Source organism: Nicotiana tomentosiformis, chromosome 1, assembly GCF_000390325.3.
Source record: "Nicotiana tomentosiformis chromosome 1, ASM39032v3, whole genome shotgun sequence".
Lineage (NCBI taxonomy): Eukaryota > Viridiplantae > Streptophyta > Magnoliopsida > Solanales > Solanaceae > Nicotiana > Nicotiana tomentosiformis.
The window spans coordinates 105,515,404-105,528,417 of record NC_090812.1 but is presented as its reverse complement, the minus strand read 5'-3'; the positions used below and the strand labels follow the sequence as shown (position 1 = coordinate 105,528,417).

The 13,014-nt window shown below is 35.7% G+C and overlaps 1 long non-coding RNA gene across 1 annotated transcript; it reads right to left on the bottom strand.

The window, feature by feature from the left end:
• Positions 1 to 5,311: 5,311 nt before the first annotated feature.
• On the bottom strand, positions 5,312 to 9,128 carry LOC104110347 (uncharacterized). The gene is made up of 2 exons (XR_689428.3): positions 8,653 to 9,128; positions 5,312 to 6,735 (listed from the first exon to the last, which is right to left on the bottom strand). It is a non-coding gene; the product is annotated as an uncharacterized lncRNA (long non-coding RNA).
• Positions 9,129 to 13,014: the final 3,886 nt, after the last annotated feature.

Genomic DNA, 13,014 nt, shown 5'->3' with positions numbered 1-13,014 from the left:
CCGCTGCAAGTTCTATGGCTAGCCTCTCTCAATCAGAAGTTGCTAAACCCAACTGAGACTAGAAATCCTCAATTTTCTTAGCTTGCACCAAGGCGAGTTGGGTCTCAGCCGAGGCCAGTTGAGCTCGGGCAGCTTCCTTTTCTGAGGCAAGGTGGTCCATGTTTTTCTTCCATGCCTCGGCCTCTGCTTTCACTGCGTCCACTTCCTCACGAAGCTCCTCGATCATATCGAGCTTTCGCTGGACCTGTGGGACCGAACTGTTAGCCGTCACACCTGAGTAAGTGCCATTAACTTCAAAGATTCTTTTTACCTGCTCAACCAGATTAGCTTGTTCTTTTTGAGATGCTTCTAGCTCAGCCCGAAGTCCTTTTGCTTCCCATTCTCTCTGCTCACTGAGAAGCTTGAAGGCATCTCTCTCCTCAGTAACCCCTCGATTTTTGGCTTTGTACCAGCTTAGCTCACCTCGGGATCAGAAGAAAGCCTCGTGATGAAGCACATAAGCCTACAAAAATAGAAAGAAGGAATTATACAAGGGGATAAAAGTACAAGTATGAAAATTAACAAAGAAAATATGAACTTAACTGGTTCAGGGCCTGTTGAGCTTCGTTGAAAAGACAAGGCGCTCCCACCTCGCCCGAGCTCTTCTTCGGAGCATCCAAGTCACTCAGATCGGTGACATCTTCTACCCTAACAAAATAACCACGGAAAGGATCTTCCTCTCCGTGGGATTCCTCCCCTTGATAAGTCTCCACGGTCTGAGCGTCGCGTATCATCGACTCGGAAAATGGAGGAAACGAAGGGGGAATCCCTGATCTCTATTGCCCCAAGTGGGTCTTTTGGGGCGCCGCCTCCGTCTTAGGGAGCCTCAAGCCCAGTTTCTGCACCGACATCCACCGCCTCTTCAACGGTTTCTTCGCCCCGAGATAAAGCATCTTTGGTTCCTCTCGGCTCGGGGACTTGGGCCGAAGTATCCTCCTCGACCTCATCAAGCGTAGACGCAGCAGTATCAACTCCCACCGGTTCCGAAGTTCTCTGAATCTCGGTGCTAGCTTGCGCACGGGCCATCAGCCCAGAATCATCTTCTTTCTCTTCTTCTTCTTCTTCTTCTTCTTCTTCTTCTTCTTCTTCTTCTTCCCTTAGTCTTTAGACTGACTCCATAGTCAGCAGGATTGTGTTCCCCTTGGGTTTACGGGCTGTTATCTTCTTGGGTTTTTGACCCTCAGAGTTCGAGGCCCTTTTCCTCTTATTCTCCTTCGCCAATTTCGAGATAGGTGGTGAAACTTCTTCATCACCGGTTGGGGGTCTCATAGTCGCATCCTTTTCGAGACCTGCAAAAGGAGAAAGTAAGTAAACTCATGTTTGAAAAGATGCTTGAACGATAGGCAAATCGGTAAGTCAGGAAGAAGGCTTACCATGAGTACGAGCCTCCCACCGACCCTTTGACAAATCGCGCCATGCGCGCTCGATGTATGTTGACGTCAAAACCAGGCTCCTAACCCAGTTCTCGAGGTGGGGAACCACACCCGGCATCCAAGCAACGGCTGCCTCGAGAAAAACACTGATAAGAAAGGGTGAAGAAGTAAAAACAATAAGCAAAAATTAAAGACAGAATCATACTTATGCTTCATATTCCATTTCTTAGGAAATGGCATGCTCTCAGCCGAGATTATGTTCGTGGTCTTCACCCGAACGAACCGGCCCATCCAGCCTCGATCTTTGTCTTCATTTATACTCGAGATGAGTGCCTTGGTGGCCCGGCATTTAAGCTTTATCAGCCCACCTCGATATAATCGAGGGCTATATAATCTTACGAGGTGGTCAAGGGCGAAGGGAAGCCCGTCGATTTTGCTCACGAAGAAACGGAGCAGTATCACGATCCTCCAGAAAGAGGGGTGAATTTGGCCGAGGGTCACCTGGTATTTCTTGCAAAAGTCTACGATGATCGAATCGAGGTGACCCAACGTGAAAGGATAAATGTAAACATTCAGGAACCCTTCCATGTGGGTCGTGATCGCTTCTTCTGGTGCCGGTATCACAACCTTTTTTGTTTTCCCAGTTGCAATCTTTCTTCACCTGGTCGAGGAGGCTTTTGGGTATCGAGCATATATATCTCGATATCGGCTCGCATCGACCAAAAATCGATGAGGTTTTCTCGACCTTAAAGTCGGAATCTATGACACTCACCCCGGGAATAAGTTCTTCAGGGCATGGCTCCACCACTGGTTTTTCGCCGGCCGACCGAGATGAGGAAGCAACCTCTTTCTGTGAAACAATTGTAGATGTTTTAGTCATTTAGTATTTGTGGGCAAAGAAGAATGGGGACTGAAGTATTTTGTGTTCTAGAAAGAACAAGCAAAGAAACTCAAAGATTTGAAGATAGGAAGATTTGAAGAAGGCAAAGAACTCTGGAGATTGGAATAAAAAAGATTTGAAAGTAAAGTTTGAAATAATGAAGAAGGGGGCTATTTATCGTTTTCACAACGACGGTTCAAAACTGATAGTGGCCGACCGTCGACTAACGCGCATTAAATACTTGGGAAACTGTATCGACGAGACGTTTCTGTCACTTCTACTGCTGATGTCACGACGATTATGTCATGATCGAAGGCTCAAATCGTTTCTTGTCATTACTCTCCAAAAAATGAGGGGACTATCTGTATATGGTCAAAATCGTGCTTGCCCGATTTTGTATGGTTAATCGAGACAGGGGTGGCAGACCGAGGTTCAATCCTAAGTTATATTGGATCGTTACATGAATAAATATTGCCTAGTTCGTGATTCAGGGATCGATCGAGATCGAGACCAGCTAAGGTATAGACCGAGAAGGATAGGGATCTAGCGAGATCGAAGGAAGCCTGCTAAGTCGAATAACAGAAAGCCGAGGAATCCATGACCGGACGAGGATTGTGGCGGAGATTTCGGCATATATCAAGTCAAGACCGGTTGATTAACCAATCAGAAGTCTTCCTTCTGTATTTTGAATTGTACCATGTGTAGAACTCCTCTACTATATAAAGGGGGTTCCAATCATTTTTTAAGGGGATTCACGCATAACAAAGCAATATATTACGTTTTATCTCTTAAGCTCTCTTATTCAGTTGTTCAGTTCTTGCTTTTCAATAATATACTCAGTTGGTTCGAGGCGACCTAGCTCGAGGGCCAAAGTTGCGCGTTACATTGGTTTGCTTCATTTTACAGTTAATTTTTAACTTCAATTCTTATATTTCTCGGTTTGTGCCAAGTGAAATCACATATCCTTAAAATCACTTACAAATTTAATTGTTATCCGATTTTAAGGGTAAACACCATTATTGACCACTGTTTTTTTCTGTAATGGAGAAGTCCTAAATGACTTGTATTAAAAGTCAGTGATACGGAAAGGGAAGAAAAAAATGAATAAACTGGCAAATTTGAAAGAAAAAAGAGGAGCAAGGATGTAAGGCGCACAAAGCATATTGATAGAAATAATCAGATCGAGGAAAGATAGAGAGACTATATTGATTAATAGATCAAACTTTAGCTATACTTGTGAAATTATGCCTGCGGAAGTGAAGGATGTGATGAAAAATATGAGCATTAGAAAATCGTGTAATCAAAATAGAATCCTTATAGAGGGTTGGAAAAGCTATAAAACGGTTGGAGTAGCATGACTTATCAAACTGTTTAATGTTATACTAAACTTTGGAAGGATGTTGAACGGGTGGGAAAAAATTACATTGATTCCAATATATTTTAAGAATAAGATGGATACTCAAACTTGTGCAAGCTATCATGGCATTGAATATGAGACAAATAAAACTTTGGAAATAGTGATAGTCTGATAGAGTATAGATACATGAACGATATAAGAGTGATCGAGGACTAGTTTGAATTAATATCTGATAGATTTACAAAGGAGACCATATTTTCGCTAAAACAATTGATGAAAATTTAATTTATAAGATGAGAAAGATCTAGCTACATGATATTGTTTATTGACCTAAAGGAAAATAATTGTATAATAACGTACCATAAAAAGTTATTTAGTGGATGTTGGAGAAGAAATAGATCCATACTATATTAAATAAGTAAATGTATAAAGAATACAATATGTATGAAGGAGTTATCCCACATAATTTGTATATCCTAGAAGATTTCCATTAACTATGTTTGCAACCTTTGCGGTAGATTGATCACTCTCTTCTCTCTTTGTAATGTTATATGGTTGATATTGCACAGGTGCATTAATATTATCATCTTGATCAATATTTTTCACTTCCTCCATTTTCTCTACTTTAAAATTACTAGGCTAAGCTAGTGGAGATTCAATATTTAGCTTTATGCAGTCACTAATACCAAGATCTTTTTGCAATTGCCTTCTCCCTCTATCTGTCTAGTGAGGCAGATTCATTAAATGTCACATCTCTATTGATAATTTATCCTAGATTCTTCTGATCTATGCACCACAACTTATAACCTTTTCACTCCACTTGCATACCCTAAAAATATGTACTTCTTTGCCCTCGACTCAAGTTTTTCATCTCTCACACGAGCATAAGTAGGACAACTAATAGCATGTTTGACAAGCTAGAGAAATCAGCTTATTTTGAGAAGTGTGTTTGGCTAATCACTCTGAAAAGCACTTTTGAGCAATAATTTGTGTTTGGCTAAGCTTTTCAGAAAGTGCTTTTAAGTATCAAATTACGAATAAGGACATGAATAGATTTACATAATAGTAAATATTATAAGTAAATAAATAATCTTAAAAATTTATTATTACAGGCAATAATTAAATTTTTTTTATTTTATTTAAGTAGAATATGAAAATAAAATTTAAAAGTACTTAATTCATTTAATATAAGTTAAATATATTAAAAATCATTCAACAAATATAAAAGCATTCACCCCTAAACTCACTATATATTAGAAAGTTATCCTAAAAATAATAAAAAATATTTATACATTATATCTTAAGTATTAGGTTTAGCGGTTATTTTGATATATACTATATTTTGTTAAGGGTATTTTTGGTAAGAAAAAAGTCAAAACTGCTTCTGCTTTTGCTTTTGGGAAGAAGCTACTTTTTTCTGCTTCTTCTTCTTCCCAAAAGCACTTTTTTCCCCCAAAAAAGCTTGGCCAAACACCTCAAATTAGGAAAAAAAGTGCTTTTGAGAAAGAAAAAAAAACACTTTTGGCCTCTTGAGAAGCTTGGCCAAACAAGCTATAAATATTCTTAAAAATTTGATGTTGAGATTACGAAAATATCCTTTTTAGATATCTTATGTGTAAAATATAGATCTCTTTTACACATAAGATAACAACTCCACGTAAGTAATGGCAACCATATCATTAAGTAATAACAGAGTTACAGATTAGCCAATTGGGAACAACGCAATAAATCACGTAAAATGCATGACACATACAAGAAGTCATAAACCGTTCCAACACAAGGATAACAAAACTCCCCCAGCTTGTCTATATCTTCGCGAACGCGATCGCCTGCTCGTGACCGCGATGTCTTACCTGACACCATCAAACCAGCAATACAAAAACCATCCGAAATGATCTGAAACCACTCTGAAACTCACCCGAGCCCCTCAGGACCCCATCCGAATATACCAACAAGTTTCAAAATATAATTCGAACCTACTTGAGGCTTCAAATCACCCATAATAATATCAAAACCACGAATCACACCTCAATTCAAACTTAAAAAATTAATGAACTTTCAACTTCTAAAACTCGTATCGAACTATATCAAATCAACTCGGAATGACCTCAAGTTTTGCACACTAGTTCCAAATGACATAACGAACTTATTCCAACTCCCAGAATAACAATCCAAACCCGATAACATCAAAGTCAACTCCCTATCAAACCTATGAACTTTTCAAATCTTCAAATTGCCAACTTTCGTCAATTAGCGCCAAAATATTTTAGAAATATCCAAATGCAAATCTGGGTATACGCCCAAGTGCAAAATCATCATGCGGATCTAACGGAGCCATCAAAACTCCGATTTGAGGTCAACAACACAAAAGTCAAACTTGGTAAACTCTTTCAACTTAAAACTTCTGATTGAGAATCATTCTTCCACATAAATTCCGAACCAATCGAAAACCAAAAGCGACGATACACACAACTCACAATACACCATATGAAGTTACTCATGACCTCAAACCACCAAACTGAATGTAAATGCTCAAAATGACCGGACGGATTACAGCTTTTGAGAAGCAATATTCGAACTGTAGGTGGATTTGATCGATTAACAAGCAATAATACGAAAATGTGAGAGGATTATCATCTAACTAACAGCCCGAGAGGTGGATTTGAATTTGGAAAAATGTATGTTACTCTATTTCAGATTTAGATACTTGCACTTTGTCAACTCATGCCAATAAACTCATGTGCATTCTCAAAACTATATATGCACCTAACTTTATATGGGCTTGAAAAATCTGTACTTCATTAATTACTGTGAGAAGATAGAGTGTACAAGTAATTTTGCATGCTAATTATGTGTTTTCTTAACATATACTCTTAAGAACAACTTATTTTATAAGTAACTAAGTAGAGATGACTAGTATACTGTATATATAGTAAGAAAATCAACCATATATTTAAGCAGATGGAATTAAAATTGCCTCTTTCACTCGTCCAAAAGAGACAGGAAATGGTGCTTCTTTGAGCTCAGTAGCGAATTATCAGCTGTCACAAACTTTTCAAGTCGAAAGGGATCCTTCGTCCTAGTTCCTGCCAATTGTGTCCACTGTGATGTAGACTCAGGATTTTGTAGTATATATATAAGAGATCTAAAATGTCATACTTGAGATTTAAAGCAATTTTTGAACCCCTTTGTTACTTTACTATGATTTTTTCTCGTAGGAATTCAATATCTTATATAGAAGTCAACAATATCTTATTCGTGAGCATGCAGTACAACTTTTTAACAGGAGATTTCAATTGAACCCTTTTCTTCTAACTAGCTCCGCCCCTGATTCGGTGTCATGGTAATATTCAGAGAGTAACACATCATTTAAGTTTCCAAGTGAAAGGGATCCTAGTTAGATATGCAGGTTATGCCAGTGCTAAATCAAATATAAGAAAAGCAGCAACAAAACCTGCGTTCTTAGCTTCTTCACTCGTCCTGACAAAGTCCAGATAAGTCGCATCGCTATCATTCAAATTTTTTGGTTTACGAGCAACCAAATCAAGAAGAAATGTATGTGTTGTTAGAAGGTAGAACTCGAACTGATGCGCACTTAAAATTCTCTTCCCAAGGAAAATAAAAGAAGAAAAGAAGAAGGAAAGAATTAAGATAGTGTTCAGCGATGGATAAAATTTAGAGTTTAAGTTCTTTACATTATAAAAAAAATATAGATAAATATGTCACTTAAAAGTTAATTATATATAACTCTATTTTATAGCATTAATAGGTAACCTAGAATATAATGTTAAAGTAGATAAAAGTGTATACTAAAGACACATGTCATATTACTTTATTTTGTATAAACATAAATTTTTCTGGTCATCTGAAATTTTCTGGACTTGGACAACCAAAAGTTTATGGTTTCTTTGTATATTTATTCCCCTAATATAACTAGCTTCATTGGCCTCAGCTGACAAACATAGACTCCCCTCGTTTTCAAGTAGTTTTAATTCTGCTTGTTATTAGGCTTCAGCTATGTCTATGTTCCTACGAGTAAACAAAATTATCTGAAAGATGAATCAAATGCCAACTTTTCTTTTCTTTTTTCTACCTTTCTTTTTTCTTTTCTTCAGTCTATTTTTTTTTTTTTTGAATTCATCCTCGAAAGATTACTGGACAAATAAATTACGCCTGATAGGGACATGCACTGACCACCGTACTCGAAAAACGAAAGATCAATTCAATGAGCAAGCGATTAATTAGCCGATTAATCAGTAGCAATAACAACTACCTAAATTAAAGCATGAAAACCAAACTAATTAAAGAATACGATGAATAAGAGAAAGAATTTTTTAATCTTGGATAAAAAGGGAATCTCAAAAGCAGCGACTAAGAACTCCAACAGTTACTTTAATTTCATGCATCGAAATCTAAGATTCCCAAGCATATGTTTGACATGTGAAAGAAAAATTAATGCTACCTATTAATCAACAAATAAATATTTGGTTATTTACCTTAATATGAAAATTCAAGAAAAAACTGACTAAATTAATTAAATCCGTTGACCTAGCCTCCAAATTCTAAACTACCTACTTGTAGATCCCTGTTCTTCCTGATCGATCTTCGTTTCTATGTTATCTTTGAGTTAAAAAAATTAAAGCGAAAAAGAAAAGAAGGTTAGATCCCTATTCTCCGTATATGAAATACGGGAAATACGTCAAAGAAGTCAACAAATAGGAACGAAATCGTTTAGTTCTTGCAACAAAAGTAATAAAAAGAGAACTTCAAAAGAAATTGTTACTAGGTTTCTTGAAATTTGAAAGTAGAAGCTAATATTAGAATCAAGGATTGAAGAATTAGGGTACATTTCGAAAGAAGAGGAATGAAACAAGGAAGCAAAACATGGGAGCTAGGAATCAAAATAATTAATTAGATAACAGTTAATTAGGTGATTCCGATTTACCTGAACTTAGTAGATACAGTTATTAGATACTTGTACTAGCTAGTGAGAGTTAAATTACCTCATATAATAGGAACCCGGTGAAGCAGTTGAGGTGCTGAAAAGCTGCCTAAACACCGCCATTATGCAAAACTTCGGAAAACCATCAACAGGTGATGCTGCCACATGATCTGATCTTTCCTCATCGGAGCAACTAGAAAAGTTTAGATCATGCTGGCAGCTTCAACTACTAGTGGTTCACGATCCAATATAATATCCTTCAAAGCCTATAACCATGTGTTTTTCCTCACCCTCTCATAATTACTTGAAAGTAGCTAGGAGCTGCAACAAGTGTATATAAAGGGGAAAAATGGAGAGAATGCACCAATTGGAGATCTATCTTGGTTAAAAGTCTCTTTAATTTTGGATATTCTGATAATTTATTAAAAGCTTGTGGAAGAGATGCATAGCAGTAATAATTCATGTGTCAAAAGAACAGATGGAAGTGGTCCACTATTAGCATAGCCATAGAACATATAGTGAGACAACTTGAATATAATCACGCCCACGCCACAATCCCATGCACACCCTTTTAATGCCTTTAACTTTTGTGAAGACATATGATGTAGTCTTGGAATAATATAATCCAATTTTAATATGTTAAAAATTATATGATTATTTTACTTAAATATAGAAGTTGTTAGAGATAATTTAATTATATGGGATGTCTGAACACTCTCCTTAATTACCTATGGCTGGGTCTGATTCTTTTCATGGTTAAATATGGATACTACTTTATTTCAGTCTCAGTACTAAGTGATAAGAGTATATAAATTCAAGATTTTTTTTACTTTGATATTATATTGAATTGTGTGATCTTGGAAGAATTCTTAATATAGATGTTGAGCGCTTTATAAAAAGATGGGAAACAATATTAATTAATCTGCCCTGACTTTCGTGAATTAATATATTTTAAAATCTGGTTCATTTTAAATTTCCCTCAGCTAATTAAGAACCCCTCATTTCATGTTTGCTTCTCTGATCACATGTATCCCTGTCTGTATCCACCACTTGTAGGAAAGATAAGGGCATAAATTAAACAAGTTGAAAATCCACGCAAAACGAGAGATTAACACATGGAAGTTCATGGAGGGGACCATTAATAATTGGGAATGCATGGCCTTCTTTTCTTCCTCTTTATATATATTAACATAAGAGGGGTAAAAAACAAGAAAAGACAGATTTTAAAAGCATGAATCTGCTCTCACTTCTCCTCAAACCAAACAATATTGACTTTCACGTGATGACTGATGATATCATATCAAAATATTCATGTGTGATGATAATTATATAAAGTTCCTTTTCTCTTCCATTTCCTTTAAAGTATATATCTTGGTTTCAATATACTTCAAATGAGGATTGAGAGGGTTACCTTTACAAACATATTTGGAAATGCCGTTTGTTGGTGGGAAACCCCTTCCCCCTTCTTTGCACCTATTTCTTCTGGTCAGTTACAAAAAGAAAGAGTTGCTAGATAACAAGTTAGGAATTTCGATAAATGGTGTCTAATATTTGGTATAAATATAGAAAAGGTAGTACTAATATTTAATTGGCAAAATACAAAACTAACCGATTAGATGAAACTAATTGCACTCACTAGCTAAAAAGTGTATAAAATATGTACCATATTTTGTATATAATACACATATACGCAAAAATTATCTTTTTTATCGGATATTATTTTTTGAAACGACTAAAAATATACATTTCTCCTAACAAAGTAAATATAGATTTCGACAAACATATTTAACAGATCAATCTTCATCAACTGCAGCTTTATCCCTACTAAAGACAGCCGTGCCCATGGTTAATGTTTTGTATTTATAAAGATAGGGGTCTTCTAATTAATCTGTAAATGTGAATTACTTGATGCGTGAATTTCTGTTCTCATATTACAATAATAAAGAAACATAAAAGAAATACTGAAAAAAAGGTATACGTGTAAGTGGTAACGTGATCCTTACGATGACCAGAAGTAGTGATTTTGACATTATGTTGTTTTCAACTTGTTTTGATTCCTTTGGTTGGTTTGAAAAGAGTAGGAACCAATAGATTGATAGTGCAGCGTCACCTCCCTTTGTGTCGAAGTGTCAAAAGTAGAAACTTTCGATTCTCCTCTAAGGAAGTACCGACTTATTGGCTTTGAATAAGACACTAACAAGTAGCTAAAACTATTCTATTAGTTATAAAATAAAAATTGCAAAGTAAATAAATCGAAAATAAGTATAGAAGAGGATTGATATTTTTATTCAACTTCAAACTCATCTAAATAATGAACTGAAATCTCTTTTATTTATAAAAGAAAGGAAGTTGTTCTGTAAGCTGCTACTACAAGTTGTTGTATAAGCTGCTTGTAAGCTCCTACTGCAAGCTGTTGTGTAAGATTCTTGTAAGTTGTTATTGTACCAGTTATAGATAATCTTCTACATGAGTAATATTTATCTACAACGGAGTGCCGAAATGATAAGGTCTTCAAGAGGCTTATTTCTAATAAAGTACTAAATATATAAACATATTTACAGCGGAGTCCAATATGGATAAACTTTTTCAGGAAGTTTATTTATAACGGAGTACTAAACGGACATCCATAATATAATATATTTATAACACTCCCCCTTGGATGTTCACTAAAAGATAATGTGCCCCATTAAAACCTTATTAAAAAAAACTCTGTGGGAAAAAATTCTAGTGAAGGAAAAAGAGTGCATATATCTAGTAATATGTATTGCTAGTTGCCTTATTAAAAACCTTATAAGGAAAATCCTGTGGGAAAAACTTTAGTAAGGAAAAAAGAGTATATCGCGTATTTTATTCCCCCTAATGAAAACTTTATTTCAAATATTGAGTCTCCGTATTCCAATCTTATGTACTATTTTCTCAATAGTTGAAGTTGGTAAAGATTTAGTGAATAAATTTGGTGGATTGTCACTTGAATGGATTTGCTGCACAACGATATTACCATTCTTCTCAAGATCATGTGTAAAGAGTAACTTTCGTAATATATGTTTCGTTCTATCTCCTTTTATGAATCCTCCCTTTAATTGGGTTATGCATGCAGTATTGTCTTTGTCTAATATTGTGGTTTTTTTTATCACATTCCAACCCACATTTTTCTCGAGTAATATGAATCACTGATATCAACCATACGCATTCCTTACTTGCTTCATGAATAGGTATTATCTCAACATGATTTGAAGAAGTAGCAGTAATAGATTGCTTTGTGAAGCGCCATGATATGACAATACCTCCACATGTAAACACATACCTGATTTGAGATCGAGCTTTATGGGGATCTAATAAATAACCTGCATCTGCATAACCAATACGATCTGCACCATCTTTGTTAGCATTAGCAAGATACATAAGTACACCAATTGCACTTAGATAGAGAATTTCACGACCAAGGAGTTCCTCATCCTCTTCTGGAGGTCGGAACAGATCTTTATTCACTTCAAGTGATCGAACACTCATTGGTGTACTTAATGGGTGCGCTTTGTCCATGTAAAAGCATTTAAAGACTCTTTCTATATAGGCAGATTGATGGATAAAAATCTCATCTGCTAAATATTCAATTTACAGACCAAGACAAAATTTTATTTTTCCAAGACCTTTCATCTCAAATTCTTTCTTAAGATATTCAATTGCCTTTTGGAGCTCTTCTAGAGTTCCAACAAGATTTATGTCATCAACATAAATAGCAAGTATAACAAATTCTGATGCCATTTTCTTTATAAAAATATATGGACAAATAACATCAATTATATAACCTTCTTTAAGCAAATATGCGTTGAGAAGATTATATCACATGCGCCCAGATTGAATTAAAGCGTACAAAGATCTTCGTAATCTAATTGAGTACATTTCACGATACTTTGAACTATATGCTTCAGGAATTTTAAATCCTTTAGAGATCTTCATAAAGGTTATGACTTAATTTAGATGGCATGACATCTTCAGGTGTCTGGACTACAGGTTCGATCCTCACAATCTTTAAAACTATATTGTATCAAATATATCGTCGACGATCATTTTGTATCGGTTCCTAAGCGACATAACTTGTTGAGATCTCATCACTTTCTTTATTTTTAGGTACCTGAACGTTTTCTGCAGTTTCATGAAATGTTATGTCGTGGGCTCTTCTAGAGCTCATTTCCTCCTCATTATGATTACTTGCTCCTATCATTTTTCAAGGATTATTACCTTTGGAACCGGTCGTTTACTACACTTCATCCGCGCAGTAAACTTTATCCTTCAGGGACTTTAATTTGAATAGGAGCATTTGCAGCTGAAAATATGATATTTAATTTTGGATCAGCAAATACTTCTGCCATTTGACTTGAATTATCTTCTAAGTGAGAATCATCATATTAATGATAATTCGATT